At 30.8% G+C, this 15207-nt stretch overlaps 1 long non-coding RNA gene across 1 annotated transcript; it reads left to right on the forward strand.

Moving 5' to 3' along the window:
- The first annotated feature begins 1012 nt into the window (after window positions 1–1012).
- On the forward strand, window positions 1013–1942 carry LOC115877241. Its single transcript, XR_004049310.1, has 3 exons — window positions 1013–1523; window positions 1596–1682; window positions 1857–1942. It is a non-coding gene; the product is annotated as an uncharacterized LOC115877241 (long non-coding RNA).
- The last annotated feature ends 13265 nt before the right edge of the window (window positions 1943–15207 follow it).

Genomic DNA, 15207 nt, shown 5'->3' on the forward strand with positions numbered 1-15207 from the left:
TTGCCAAGTTTGTATTTACTTTTAATTAGCTTGCCTGGAATATTCCGGGAAATAATGGCAACGTTTCGTGTTAATGGCTGCTGCCTCCCACCTACTTTGAATAGTTCTTGTTAGAGCGAACGTAAAGAAAAGCGCTTTATTATTAAACGGTTAAGTTCCATTTATAATTTACGTGTTTCTAAAAAGGATTAACTTTGTTTGGTGAAATTTTTCGTTAATGTGTTATTAACGTTCATAACCGTTAAAAGTATGAGACACATTTTCTTAGTAATTATAAATTTAAAAAATAAAATAGTAGGCTATGAAATGGCATTTTAATTACCATTTTTTAGATATTCCTCCTCCTCTTCCTCCTGCTTAGTACTCTATAAGGGTATGGTGGCATTATGATATCGCATTTATTGTGTCTCTCCATGTTGTTCTGTCTTGCGCAGCAGTACTGGCCTCTTGCAGACTATGGCCTATTATCGCCTTCCTTTGGTCCACCCAACGGTTTGGAGATCTCCCTCTAGGACGTTTCCCGTTCACTTTTCTCTCCACAATTAGTTTTTCTAGCCCATTGGTGTTTCTAGATATATGGCCAAACTATTTTAAATATGATTGATTTATTGATATCGACAATCTAGATTCGATATTCAGTTGTTCGAGAATTGAAATGTTTGTACGGTGAGCTGTGTCTCTAGGCATTCGGTTGATATTTACCAAGTGTGACCAGAATCATGCAAAAAAAGTCACCGACGTGAAGAAATTATTATTATTAGCTAGAATTTTTTAGAAAGTTTTTTCTTTTGGGTCGCGACAATACATATTGATGAATAATGGTATAACATGTGTGATTGATGAATAATGCTATAACATGCTGTGTCTCTAGGCATTCGATTGATATTTACCAAGTGTGACCAGAATCATACAAAAAAAGTCACCGACGCGACGTGAAGAAATTATTATTATTAGCTAGAATTTTTTAGAAAGTTTTTTTCTTTTGGGTCGCGACAATACATATTAACACAGATAACACATAATCCAGATGGCTCCTTACGTGTTAAAAATTGTCACCCCAATTTCACTCCAATTTGGAAAAATATTGGAGTGACGTTTGAATAATCTGAAATTTTTAGATTCCTTTTCTAACTTTTTTGGGAGGTTTTGCTTCTCTTGCACAGATGTCGCTTGCACTTCAGTTGCGTGGTTGCCAAACGTTATATCGAAATATATTTCATTTCATTATGAATATATAAAATTAAAAATTATGTAATTTATAAACATGAAATAGATATGGATGTTAGGTAATACCGGATGTTAAATTAATATATAAATATTTAACTTAATACGTACATTATTATTTTATTAATTTATCGTCACACGTCATTTACCAGTTGACTAATTACGAAAAGTTTCATATGATATTAACCTCAAAAATGATCTTTGAAAACAAACAACAACAAATAACTCAAAGAAATAACTACATACTACATAATAATAACTGATAATAATGACTTTTAATGGTATAAAGGCTGATGAAGGTAATTATAAACATTATTTTGAGTTTGTTTAATAAAATATAGGATACAATATAACTAAGCAAAATCAAACAGTTTTAGACAACCAATACAAGATTCAGAACTCGGCATCGCGATAAACAAGTAAAATTGTACATTCAGGAACTCGTTTAAATATTATAGGTAAGTAATATTTTCACAAAAGTAAACATAAAGTAATATAGAATATTACCTGTGATAAAATGTTAATTAGTGACGTATATTTATTCTAATCACATTTAAATTTAAACTCAAAATTTTCATAAAGAAAATGATAATTTTTCATAGATATAAAGTAAATAATATTACATATTTCAGGTTGATTGAAGAATAATCTACAATTGATTAGAGCCTATGACGATGCGAAGATAATTAATCACCTAACTTTAAGAAACCAGCCTAAAAGAAGTTTACATGCATCTCATCAAACCATTATAGGTAATAATTTACAAAATTAGTCATTTTTGATTATAATATTATGGTACTTAGGTACATTTTATCTTCTAGATCAGTAGTGATTTTTCATAATTTGAATGAACTCACAGATAGCAATGGGGCACCGCACCGAAGCAGTATTACAAAATGTGAAATAAAACTGTAGTACATATTGCTCTATAAAATTTAATAGAAATAAATTTATTTATGAAAATTAATGAAGTTTTATCTTTCCTAGGAAAAAAATAACAATTATATTTTGAACAATTAATTTAGAACATTAGAGTTAAAAAAAAATATGTGTTAGAAATTGTAACACATATTTTTAACTCTATGTTATTCTAACTTAGAATAACATATTTTTAATAAAATTGCGCTTATACTTTATACTTTTTTGCTATTATATCAATAAGAACTAACGTAAGGAGCAATTCATTTATACTATAAACACACATGCATATTTTTGATCTTTTTAAAACCAGTGAATAATGTTGAAATATGCTACACCTATTAATTCTTATTAACTAACTTTATAGCTAGACAGTTGAAAATTTTACAGATAATGTATCTATGTTGCCGCTATAAGAACAAATACTAAAACAGAATTAAATAAATATTTATAAATAAAAAGTACTTTCACTAAACATTATCGTTTAAGTAAGAATTTTACACAGAATATTTAAGTCCTCGAGTGGCCGTGTGGTTAAAGGCGTTAGGATTTGAAGGCGTTGAGACGTAGTGAGGCAGGTTCGAATCGTAGGCAAGGTGACTTTTCTTAATCTTTTTTTTTATTTTTACATATTTTTACATATTTATTTTTACTTATTTATTATTGATTAATACAATTTTTAGCAATGTATTTCTTCATTTTTTTTAAATTACTTACAAGCGCATTCAAAATTTCAGCTAAATCGGAAAAAAGTTTACAATAATATAATGTCTGATGTTGTATAGATAATGTGTGAATGGTACATTCAATGATAATGAACCCTTCGTGCGCGAGTCCGACTCGCACTTGGCCAATTTTTTTTTGTTAATTGAAACGTTTAGAATTTGAATATTCGTTCAAAAATTTTTTTTTTAATAAATTTATTTATGATAAACAATTTATTAATGAAAATAATATGACCGAATTTCCTGAAAAGTTTTTCAAATTTGTACATATGAAAACCTAGCTTTACCACTTATCATAGAAAATCTCTATTCCTTCCCTTATCACGGAATAATAAAGGAACGAACCATATGCGACAAAGATAGAAGATTTAGATATGTCGTTACTGTCTTTTGTTTTTAACGGATATTTTAAAAAGGCGGGTAATTTACCTTTGACTGTCTTTGATTATAACTGTGTGTGATTAGTGATAATAAAATTATTATTAAAATGTCTGGTAATAAGTGCCAATTTTATAATTGTGGGATTTCTCGAAATCAGGTGTACATATGTTTAAGTTTCCTGCGTCAAGAGATCCTAATTTATGTACAAAGTGGATAGAAAATTGTGGTGAGTTCATTCATATAGAATTTTTTTTGCACATTTTGTATGTAAAAATACGGCGTTAAGTTACCTTAGAAATGGTGATCGATGGCTTTTACCATATACCGTATGATCGAAAAAAACGGCGTCAGCGATGGCTATGAAATGAAGATCGCTGTCATTTGATATGTAAAATTATATGGGGAATGTCATCGACCATCATTTCCAAGCCAATCGGACGCCTTTTTTGGATCATACGGTATAATTTAACACATTAAGAATTGTCCATCGTTATTTCTTTATCTATGCAAAGTTTATGATGGATAAATCAAGTAATTAAGTGGATATAAATTATAAATGAATCAGTGAACATAAACTGTTATAAATTATAAGTAATGCAATTATTGAATATACCATACGATCGAAAAAAAAAACGGCGTGGGGTGGGCTTGGAAATGAAGCATATATAGATTAATTGAAAGCATTTTATAAAAATATATAGTTATACAGGGTGTCCCCAAAAAGTTATACATTAAAGTTGTTTTTTGTAATGGAATACCCTATATATTAATTGATTTTTGGATTCCAGGAAAAAATAAAGGTGTGTTTTTATTAAAGAAGCATGTGCCTAGAATGTAAGGATTTTGACATATTTCACATTTTGTGAAAATGAAGAATAAAATTTAAATTTCAATAACAGCTATCTATATTGTAATTTATCCTGTATAGCCTGATATTTAGTTACAATAACCATAATATGTTAAACCAAATTAAAATGTGACAGGAAAAGTTATACAGGGTGGGACAAAACTTTTACATTTATCACTTTGAAAAGCAAGTTACTCCTTTATTTTAAATGGAACACCCAGTATATTATTTCCGTGTTCAATGGGGAATTCATATATCTTCAAAATATTATTAAGGTACAAAGATTTTCCTAGATACTTTCATTTTTATGATTTTGCGTCAGTAGATCTTTATTATTTGAAAAAAATCTAGGTGGCTGTGTTAATTTATCAAAAATTAAAGGATGTAGTATAAAATACTGTAATAAAAACATACGTTTAAAACATATATTAATTATCACAGAATTAAAATTAGATATAAATGTATAATTATATAACAAAAATTTGAATCTAAAAGTAGAATCATATCAATTCTTTCTGATGTAGGATAAGTTTCTATTTTCGGAAAATTTCTTAGATTTTTTTGTTTCAACTGACGAACTGACACAAAATAATAACTAGTTGCTAAAGTTAACTAATTTGACAGCTATGTTGAAGTAACGTCAGACATATCACAGCCACCCTAGATTTTATCAAATAATAAAGATCTATTCACACTAAATCATAGAAATGAAAATATCTAGGAAAATCTTTGTTTGAGGGGTAGGCCGGCAACTTTAATAGTATTTGGAAGTGACATGAATTTCCCATTGAATATCGGAATAATATTCTGGGTGATTCAATTAAACTAAAGGAGTTATACAGGGTGGGTAATAAAGGAGTTATACAGGTTATACCAATGTTCAGCATTAATTTTGCCCCACCCTGTATAACTTTATGGGTCAGGGTTTAATTTGATTTAAAGTGCAATAGAGTAAATTCCAATTTAGGTAGTTTTTCTTGAAATTTAAAAATTGTTCTTCAAAATCTTAAGTAAGTCTAAAACCTTACATTTCAGTCATATACTTCCCTAATAAAATACACCTTTATTTTTCTCTTAGAATCTAAAAATTAATTAATAAAGGGGGTATTCCGTTACAAAAAAACACAAATTTGATGTGTAACTTTTTTTGGGGACACCCTGTAGAACGCTCTATATTTTTAAAACGTGCGCAGAATTAACTTACATATGCTCACAAAATTTCATTTTAATACGAACTGGTCGTTCTCCTTGGAGCCTCCGAGTCGTATGAGAGGCGCCACCCTGTATAATTTTTATATAGTTGCACTTTAATAAATTGTTAGTTAAAACTAACAGTCCTACGAGTGTGGAATTTTGTACAGGTGGATTTTGGACATTTATCTCCTAAGAGAGTGAAATAAGGGATGAAAATTTGTACAAACATTTGTTAAAATCGGGTTTAGAAGTATGAAATTCTGTTTGTTCCTTATGTAACGTAATTTAACAATAACAAGCAATTTTTTTTCGTCCACACCTCATTTACCCCGTTAGAGGGCGAATTTCCAAAAATTGTTCCTGAGTGCTAAATTACGTTACATAAGGAACGTCTGCGCAAAATTTCATACTTCCAAAACCGATTTTAATGAATTTTTGTACAAATTTTCATCCCTTAATTCTTATGGGGCGAATGCCTAAAATTCGCTTCTGAGTACTCACTTTCATCACTTGAGGAACCTCTGTGCAAATTTTCATACTTCTAGGACAGATTTTTTTCAGAAAGTTCACCCCTCATTTCACCCCCTTAGAGGGAAAATTTCGAAAAATTGCTTCTTAGTGCTAAATTACCTTATATAAGGAACGTCTGCGAACAATTTTATACTTCTAAAACCGATTTTAACAAATTTTTGACATATTTTCATCCCTTATTTCTTAAGGGATGAATGCCCAAAATTCGCTTCTGAGTATAACTTTCATCACTTGATGAACCTCTGTGCAAATTTTCATACTTCTAGGACAGATTTTTTTTTCAGAACGTTCACCCTTCATTTCACCCCCCTTAGAGGGAAAATTTCCTAAAATTGCCTCTTAGTGCTAAATTAAGTTACATAAGGAACGTCTACGCAGAATTTCATACTTAAAAACCGATTTTGACAAATTTTATACCAATTTTCATCCCTTATTAGGGGATGAATGTCCAAAATTCGTTTCTGAGTACTCACTTTCGTCGCTTAATTAACAATTTCCAAATTTCAAACTCCTCGGACTAATTTTAAAAAAGTATACAAAATTTCACCCCCAGTTTCACCCCTTAGTAGAAGAATTTCCTAAAATCGCTTTGTATAATCGAACTGTTAAGTTACGCTACTTAAGGCACCTCTGTGCAAAATTTCGTAGTCCTAGGACATGCTTTTTTTTGTATACAAAAGTACCCCCCATATCACCCCCTTAACGAGCGAATTTCCAAAAATTGCCCCTTAGTGTTCAATTACGTCAGTCAAGGAGCACTCGTGAAAAATTTCATACTCTTAAACCAGATTTTAACAAATTTTTATGCAGCTTTTCATCCCTAATTTCACCCCCTTAGCGGTCGAATTTTCAAAAAATCCCTTCTTAGTGCTCATTTACATCACTTAAGGAACCTATGTGCCAAATTTTATTTATTACTATATAGATAACCTTTACCCTTATTTTCAGCTAATGAATATTAAGAGACAAATAATAAAAATAAAATCTAAATTATAAATTTCATGGCTATAAATAGCATATATATTCATCTAGAAATTCTGACTTTCAAACATCCACTGCGACTAGTATTTTCATATCCAATTGTATAGTATTAAAGTCCGAATATACATTTTCCTGGGTTTGACCGGGAATTTGCTTATAAATATGAACAACCGGCTACGTCGCTTCACATCGCGTGGCCGTGGTGTGGCTCGAAATTCGTTCGTTTTAAAAATATTATTAGATTTGGCTATAGGCGCCCTCTGTGTCATTAATAGGGAACTGTCTCATCGAAAACATGCTGTTCCGTAAGCAATGGCCATCTGGATTATGTGTTATCTGTGATATTAATGAATAATGCTATAACAATGCTATAAAAATTGAAGAAGAACTATTGGATTATGTAGCGGAATTCAATTACCTCGGCAGTTTGATTTCGGAAAAGGCCAATATAGACTTTGAAATTCAGCACAGGATTAGCAGCGCCTCAATAGCATTCTGAAATTTAAAAGACAGGGTTTTCTACAATCATGACTTGAGCACAAAAACGAAACTTGCAGTGTACCGAGCAATAATAATCCCCACCATGTCATATGGAAGCGAAACCTAATTGCCGTACCGCCGATACATAACGCATTAAACAAGTTGCGACAGAGACACCTTAGACAACTCCTTAAATGGTTCTACCATGTCTCAAACATATCGGTCTTTGAAAAAGCTAGCTGCGAGAGCGTTGAAGTCATTATTACAAAATCCCGTTTACCTTGGGCTGGTCACGTATGCAGAATGCAAGAAAACCGCCTACCAAAATAACCTAACCTAACCGAGTGGACCGCTCAAAAGGTACAAGGATAATCTCCACGAAAACTTAAAAGGGATACACATGCAGAATGAGTGGGAAGAAGCAGCGCACAATATAGAACGGCAATGGAAAATAATTCAAAACTCAGTTAACAGCGACAACCAAAAAGTAAAGAGGCAACAAAGCAATGAGATTTTTGAATGTCCGGAGTGCGGAAGAGAGATAACATTACATATCGGGCTTTTCAGTCACAGAAAAGCTCATAAAAGAAAACGCCTTGCGTAACCATCTTCTGATGCGTGTCAAATACTCGTCAGCGAGTAATGGCAGTATCTATGTATGTATATGATGAAAAATAGGTAAAGGTTACCAAGATCAGTCCAAGAGAGACCGTAAAAAATAGAGTGGATACGACAAAAGACATAGGTAATAAATGTCATCCACAGAATCAAATATCTCAAGTGGCAATGGGCAGGACACCTGAGAAGAAAGGACAACAGACTGGTTGCTAGAAAAGAATTAAAAGATCTAGAAGAAGACCTAACCTGAGATGGGACCATGATATTAGAAAATTAGCATGGATATTATATTAGCAACAATAGATAACAATGGGCACAACTACTACTAGTACAACTACTAATTACAACTACAAAGAGAGTATCGATATGTGAGAGAGGCTACACTATAATTAGAAATGGTTGAATAACCTGAGAATATTAATCCAAATATAGAAACAATTTCATAAAAAAAATAAAACCTAACAAATGTCGTGTCGAGTTTCTCTCTACCTTGAATAAACTCCGTAACGGACCATTCAATTATAAAGGTATTTTGAAGTGTGTAGGTTCTTTACTGTTCGAACTTTCAACCTAGTTCAGAAGCAATTTAACCCCTCTTAAAGCAGCCTTTGTTGAAACTTGCTCGCATTTAAACGAACTAACCTTTTAAATTGTTACCTAATGAAAACTTGGTTGCCGGCAGCTGTCTTTATAAATCGGACGCCATAGAGCCGAAAGCTGAAAAGAAGTTTGGGTTGTAAGGACTCGATTTGAATTTATAGACTAAACTCTAATAGAATTATCAGGAGTGGGAAGGATAGTTGGCGCCAGTGTTTTTTGGTGTTGACGTATCGTTATTATTTTCATTCTTAAGAAACGAGGGATTCTAAGTTTGACAATTTTCTGACAGTAAATAGCATAATAAACTTCTAAGAAATAATAAAAACCCCTTATATTAAATTTATTTTTCACGTTGTTTATTCCAATTTTAATGCGGATTTTTCTTGTTTTTTTATTTTTTATCTGACCTCTCTTTCTGCTCTTCATTTTAATTTCGCAAATTACGTTAGGCGGTAACGTTATTAGCGGGTGTTGCGTTAAAAATTGACTCTTCCGCATATCGTAACCATGATTATCTGGCTATTCGGTTTTCCGATATATCTCTAATAACTGTGCCGGTCAGGCGCTGTGCACAATTTTAGAGGCCATAAGTGGGCGTGCTATGTGCGCAAACTAGTAACCTAACTACTGCCCGATTCCGAAAATTGGAACCACGAAAAACAATAAAGAAAAAACAAAGTTTATAATCTGTATAATCTGTGCTACTACTAACCAGCAATTTGTTTTGTGTGGTCTGTGGCTCTGTGGTCTTTTTTGTTTAAATGTTTTGTTTATTATTCATGTTGGGGGTTTATTTTTAAATTAATGTTAATCGTTAAGTAAACTCTATTTGTATTTCTTTTGCATAATCAAAATTGTCACTTTAAATTTTACATAACTAAATTGTCACTCTAAATCGCTGTCATTTTTAAACAGATGTCACTTGTCTTGTCATTATTCAATTCAATATTCCAGTTTCCAGAATCTTGTTAATAAAAGTTTCATCTCAAAAAATAAATTTTTAGTCAATCACAATTACTGTCTATCTCCATCATTTACCGGATTAAAAATACAGAAATTACAACTCAATTACAAATAATTCATTATTTATAGTGATTTACAATATGGGAAAATCTCCCGTGTAGTCTTCATATAAGTTATTTTTGTAAAGAGCATCAAGGTAAACCAATCTGTTTAGTAAAGCTCAATCTCGAATACGTTTTCCTAAAATTTAAAATGTATATTCCTTTGCAAGCGCAGAGTTTTTTTTGTAAGCGCCACCAAAAAAATCTTACAAAAATACCCGTAATCCCTAGATAACACGGGAAAATATCCACGTAAAAACTTTTCCAGCGCTACCCACCGTAAGTGGTATTGATCCATTGGGATTATCCCCCAAGCGTATGGGGAGATACGCAACTTTAAAATATATTTCTTGTTCGACTCGGATTCCGTCTGTATCCATCGTAGCTGGCGTGGCTGGGGCGTCATCTGAAATTTATCGAAAATCTAATTTCAAGTTGGGAAATGGAAAAGGACTTTTCCCGGAATAAAAATAAGGAGTCCTAGATTTATATAAATGCATTTTTACTTTGAAACGTTTTGTATAACTCGTATTTTTCCTATTAGATCGTTGGAATAATATTCTGGGTGTTTGGCGGATAATATTACTTTTGACTCACTAGTGGAGTGCTTTAAGCCCTTATGAGATACAAACCTCGGAATTCATTTACTGTGAACGAATTTTTATAAAACTTTTCGCATTGTATTGTTAATAAGATATATTACAAAGTTTACCTATTTAAATTCGTTGCTTTCACTGTAGTATTTAAATAAACACACACATATACAAATGCATACATACAAGATGGCTCCGTTTTCCGGAAAATCTCTGTATCAGGATTCCTATTTGAGATTTTCACTCCAAACCTTTTACAAAATATATGTTTAATAGTAGTTCACATTTCAAAAATATTTTTATAGATATACAGGGTGAGTCAAATATATATCATTTATTTATTCGAGTTTAGTGAATTTGCTGTAAAATTCTGGTTCCAAAAATACCTTAATACCATAGAGTATATTAAATGGCCTTTGACGTCCAGGAACCTTCGTATGAGAACTTCTAATCGAGACGATCGACTTATTGTAAGTTTATCGCTAAGAAACCGCCGTTTGCCAGCTTTTCAAATTGATAATGAATTGCACTTAAGAACCGTACATTTTAACTAACGGACTACAAAAAGAAGATTAAATGAAGCAAATCTTATGTCAAGAAGGCTTGCTTCGGAATCAGAACTTACTAGATGTCTTGACTAGGCCCAAAAGCAAAGGCATGGTCTTAATGTAAAAATTACGAAAAATGTTAGTGCCTCCTTTAAAACAGAATATTTCCAACAAAAATAAAGCTAATGAGATGAACCAAAAAACAAGCCATCGAGAAGGATATATACATTATAAAACTAGTTTATAATCATCTGCTGATGATGCTAACATGGTTAGCGAAACGCGCGTCCAGTGTAAAAGTAAAAGTGTTTTGGTGTATTGTGGTGATTTAGTGTTTTTATTTTGCTGTTTAACACCAAAGGTTCCAACCCTCAACTGTAATCTTCGATGGCTTCACGGTCAGTTTATAATCATCTGCTGATGATGCTAACATGGTTAGCGAAACGCGCGTCCAGTGTAAAAGTAAAAGTGTTTTGGTGTATTGTGGTGATTTAGTGTTTTTATTTTGCTGTTTAACACCAAAGGTTCCAACCCTCAACTGTAATCTAAACCGTGCCGGAATAATGATACTTTTCTCATTTAAATAACATGGGATTTTCTAATCTTTTGCATTTAATTTTTTACCTCTAAAGAAAATTAACCTACAGCTTCAACAAAGACATATTCTATTACAAAATTGTACACTCTACATTTGATTTTTTCCATAAAAATATTCCTTCAAAAGTTATTCGCGGTCAAAATTATGCACATAGTTTTAATCATAGCCATAATTTTTTCAATAAAACAATATTTCTTTACCAACTTTAATATGGATTGGTAGATATTATTTACGAACACTGAAAGGAAACGAAACAATAACCTTAAATTATAGTTTTGATCAATTGATCATAGATGGCGCAATATTAGTTTTCCATATTAAAATTTCATTATAAACTATGTGCATAATTTTGTCCACGAATACCTTTTAAAGGAATGTTTTTATGGAAAAAACTAAGCAGACTTTTTATGTAGAGCGTAAAATTTTGTATTAGAATATATCTTTGCCGAAGCTGTAGGTTCATTTGTTTTGGAGATAAAAATTAGACCAAACCAAACCAACGCTATCCAGCTCACCAAATAACCAACTTAACCAACGCAACTAACCTCGACACTGATAAAAAATATAAAAAACAAATATAAATTAGTAAAAATCAACCAACCCCACCAAATAACCAACTAACCAATGAATTAACACCCTCCAAATAACCACGCTAACTAACCCGCCAAATAACTAAACCAGTCCAACTAAAAAGAGTGAAACCAATGCAATAAGATCACGCTATAAGCAAAAAAAATATAAAAAAGTCTTGGTGGGCGTGAGACTTGAACCACGAACCATTCTCTTACGAAGCGATAGCCTCAGCCACTGACCCACAAGTGATCTTGCAGAATGCTTAACGCTAGGCATTACTTTCCGCCGACATGAACGACGTCACAATATCTATTAACGGCATTTTAGTAGGCTACCGTTTAACGCTGTTTAAGTACATCGAAAAAATTAAATACAAAAGGCCAGAAAATCCCATGTTGAAATTAAAAATTAAAAGCTTGTTTACGTTGGATCATTTTTTTAGAGCAAAAACTAAAATCTCAGAGGGCAGTAAAAAAAATCAACTTGAGAAATAACGAACACTCTACTATATGCTCACAAAATTTCATTTCAATATAAACTGTCGTTCTCCGTATGAGATGCGCCACCCTGTACAATCTAATGAGGCAAAACCAAAAATCTTTAGCTTTCTGTATTTTTTTTTTTGTATGTTTTGTAATTTTTAATGAAGTATTTGAGCCTATTTTTATCCCTTCTTACCTTCTTACCTTTGTAAGAAGATTTTTTATTTATGTCTGTATTTTTACAGACATTTAATTCAGATTATTACAAAATGTCAATCATAACATCAAAAATTATGGCATAATCGATTAAAGTGGACTCAGGGTAGATTTTAGCAACGTAAAAATTATTATGAAAGAAACCATAGCCTCTAAACGAAAAATAAAAGAGGCTTTTTTAATACAATCTAATAAAAATAAATGCATTGCTCAGGCATCGGTATGGGTTAGTAATGTATAGCAACTAAAATCTCAGAGGGCAGTAAAAAAATCAACTTGAGAAATAACGAACACTCTACTATATGCTCACAAAATTTCATTTCAATATAAACTGTCGTTCTCCGTATGAGATGCGCCACCCTGTACAATCTAATGAGGCAAAACCAAAAATCTTTAGCATTCTGTATTTTTTTTTGTATGTTTTGTAATTTTTAAATTCAAAAAAAAAGGTACTTAATTTCCAAGTCACAGAACTAATGATAATATAATATTATAAGTTAATTTTTGCCAGTATCAATTTGGCCAAGTTCCATACTCGGCAAGGCTGTTAAAGTTAATAGCGTTATTACTTTCCATTTTGCAGTGTTAGAAAATCTCTTTGTCGACTTGGCGAAGAAATTCGGATCTTTACAAAACTTTACAACGTAATTAATTAGCAAATTGGGTTTAGTAATTTTCGCACTAATTTCAGCCTGATTAAATTCCTCGTAGAGTTAGCAGCGACTTTTCGGTGTAGTTTTAACATTTTTAACGCTAATTGAGGACTAGGGATTAAGAAAGATAACCTTGAAAGAAGATTTATAGTTAAAACACTTACAATAATACAGGGTTGTTCACCACATACGACACGGAGTATTGTAGCTAAACGATTAGATTTTTACAAATTGTAAGTTTTGGGATCGATAAAGGACTATTAGAGCTACAATTTAAAAATAATTTTACAAAATACAGAGTGTCCCAAATAAGTAAAAAATATTATAGTTGTTTTATTTTTAAATGGAACACCCTGTATATTATTCTATTTTTAGATCTACGATTGAAATAAAGGTAAAAATTTGATTAAGGTTTATCACATTTAAACCTTACCGTTTTTGAAATATTTTCAATTTTATTAAATTGCGGTAAAACTTCTAAGGCTTCATTTCTCCAAGAATATCAAAGTTTTTAATACTAAATATTTACTGAAGATTATTTATTGATCAGATATTGTGTTGCAATAATAAAAATTATACTGCCTTATCCAAAATTTATATGAAATAATTAATTACTAGATTTAAACGGCAATAATTTGTTTAATTTAAATGGAACATCCTGTATATTTTACGTGAATCAGATGCACAATTTAATTGTCTATCAAATTGTATTTTACCATTTTTTAACTATCTCTTCAAGTTTTCGTAGAAAATGCATTTTCTTATAATTTAGATATTGGCATTTTATGGAATATGAACATTTTAGATTTTTTTAAAGAAACATAATATGTACAAAATGTACAGGTGGTAATAAAATAATAATATTGCAAGCCTATTTCTTTATAAAAAGAAAACATTTAAATATTTGTAAAAGAATATACCAATTAAATACACCACCATTATTTCCGCCCAAAAATTAGTTAATTACATATTTAATTGTTTTACTTAATAAATTATTCTAAATAAATGTAGATTTGACTCAAAAATCAATATAATAATAAGTTATGAAAATGAACGTCTCTCTGTTGTTATAAATAAGCATTTGTCAAAACATGAAATAAAATTTATAAGGTGTTATTACCACATTATCTAATATAAAAATTCAGTTTTTTAGTATTTGAGGCAATTATTATTAATCCACGTAAACAGTCAATTAATGTAATTTGAATACTGGGATCATATTAATTGGTCCTCTTTAACAAAATATATTTAAACAGTTTTTATAATTTTTTAATGAAATAAGCAAACTATATCGACAATATTAATATCTGTACTCTTTGAAAACCTGTTAAATCTTTAAAAATAATCTAAAATGTCAATAATCCATGGGTATAGTGATAAATAAGGTCAAAATTATTAAAGAAATGCATTTTCCACAAAAACTTAAAGAGATAGGTAAAAATGATATATATAGATAATTAAATTCTGCATCTGATTCTCGTAAAATATACAGAGTGTTCTATTTAAGTTAAACAAGTTATTGCCGTTTAGAGCTAGTAATTATTTAATATAATTTTTTAGGCACTCTGTATAATGTATTAATTTGTTTATTCTTGCAGTACAATATCTGATCAATAAATAAACTTCAGTAAATATTTAGTATTAAAAACTTTGATACCCTTGAAGAAATGAAGCCTTAAAATTTTAAGTGCAATTTTATTTAATTGAAAATATTTCATAAACGGTGAGGTTTAAGTATGATTAAACTTAATCAAATTTACCTGTATTTCAATCGTATATTCTAAAAATAGAATAATATACAGGGTGTTCCATTAAAAATACAACTATAATATTTTTTACTTATTTGGGACACTCTGTATATTGTAATATTATTTTTAAATTGTAGCTCTAATAGTCCGTCAACGAACCCAAAACTTACAGTTTGTAAAAATCTAATCGTTTAGCTACAATACTCCGTGTCGTATGTGGTGAACAACCTTGT

This window comes from Sitophilus oryzae, unplaced genomic scaffold (genome assembly GCF_002938485.1).
Source record: "Sitophilus oryzae breed Bouriz unplaced genomic scaffold, Soryzae_2.0 scaffold_1442_pilon_pilon, whole genome shotgun sequence".
Lineage (NCBI taxonomy): Eukaryota > Metazoa > Arthropoda > Insecta > Coleoptera > Curculionidae > Sitophilus > Sitophilus oryzae.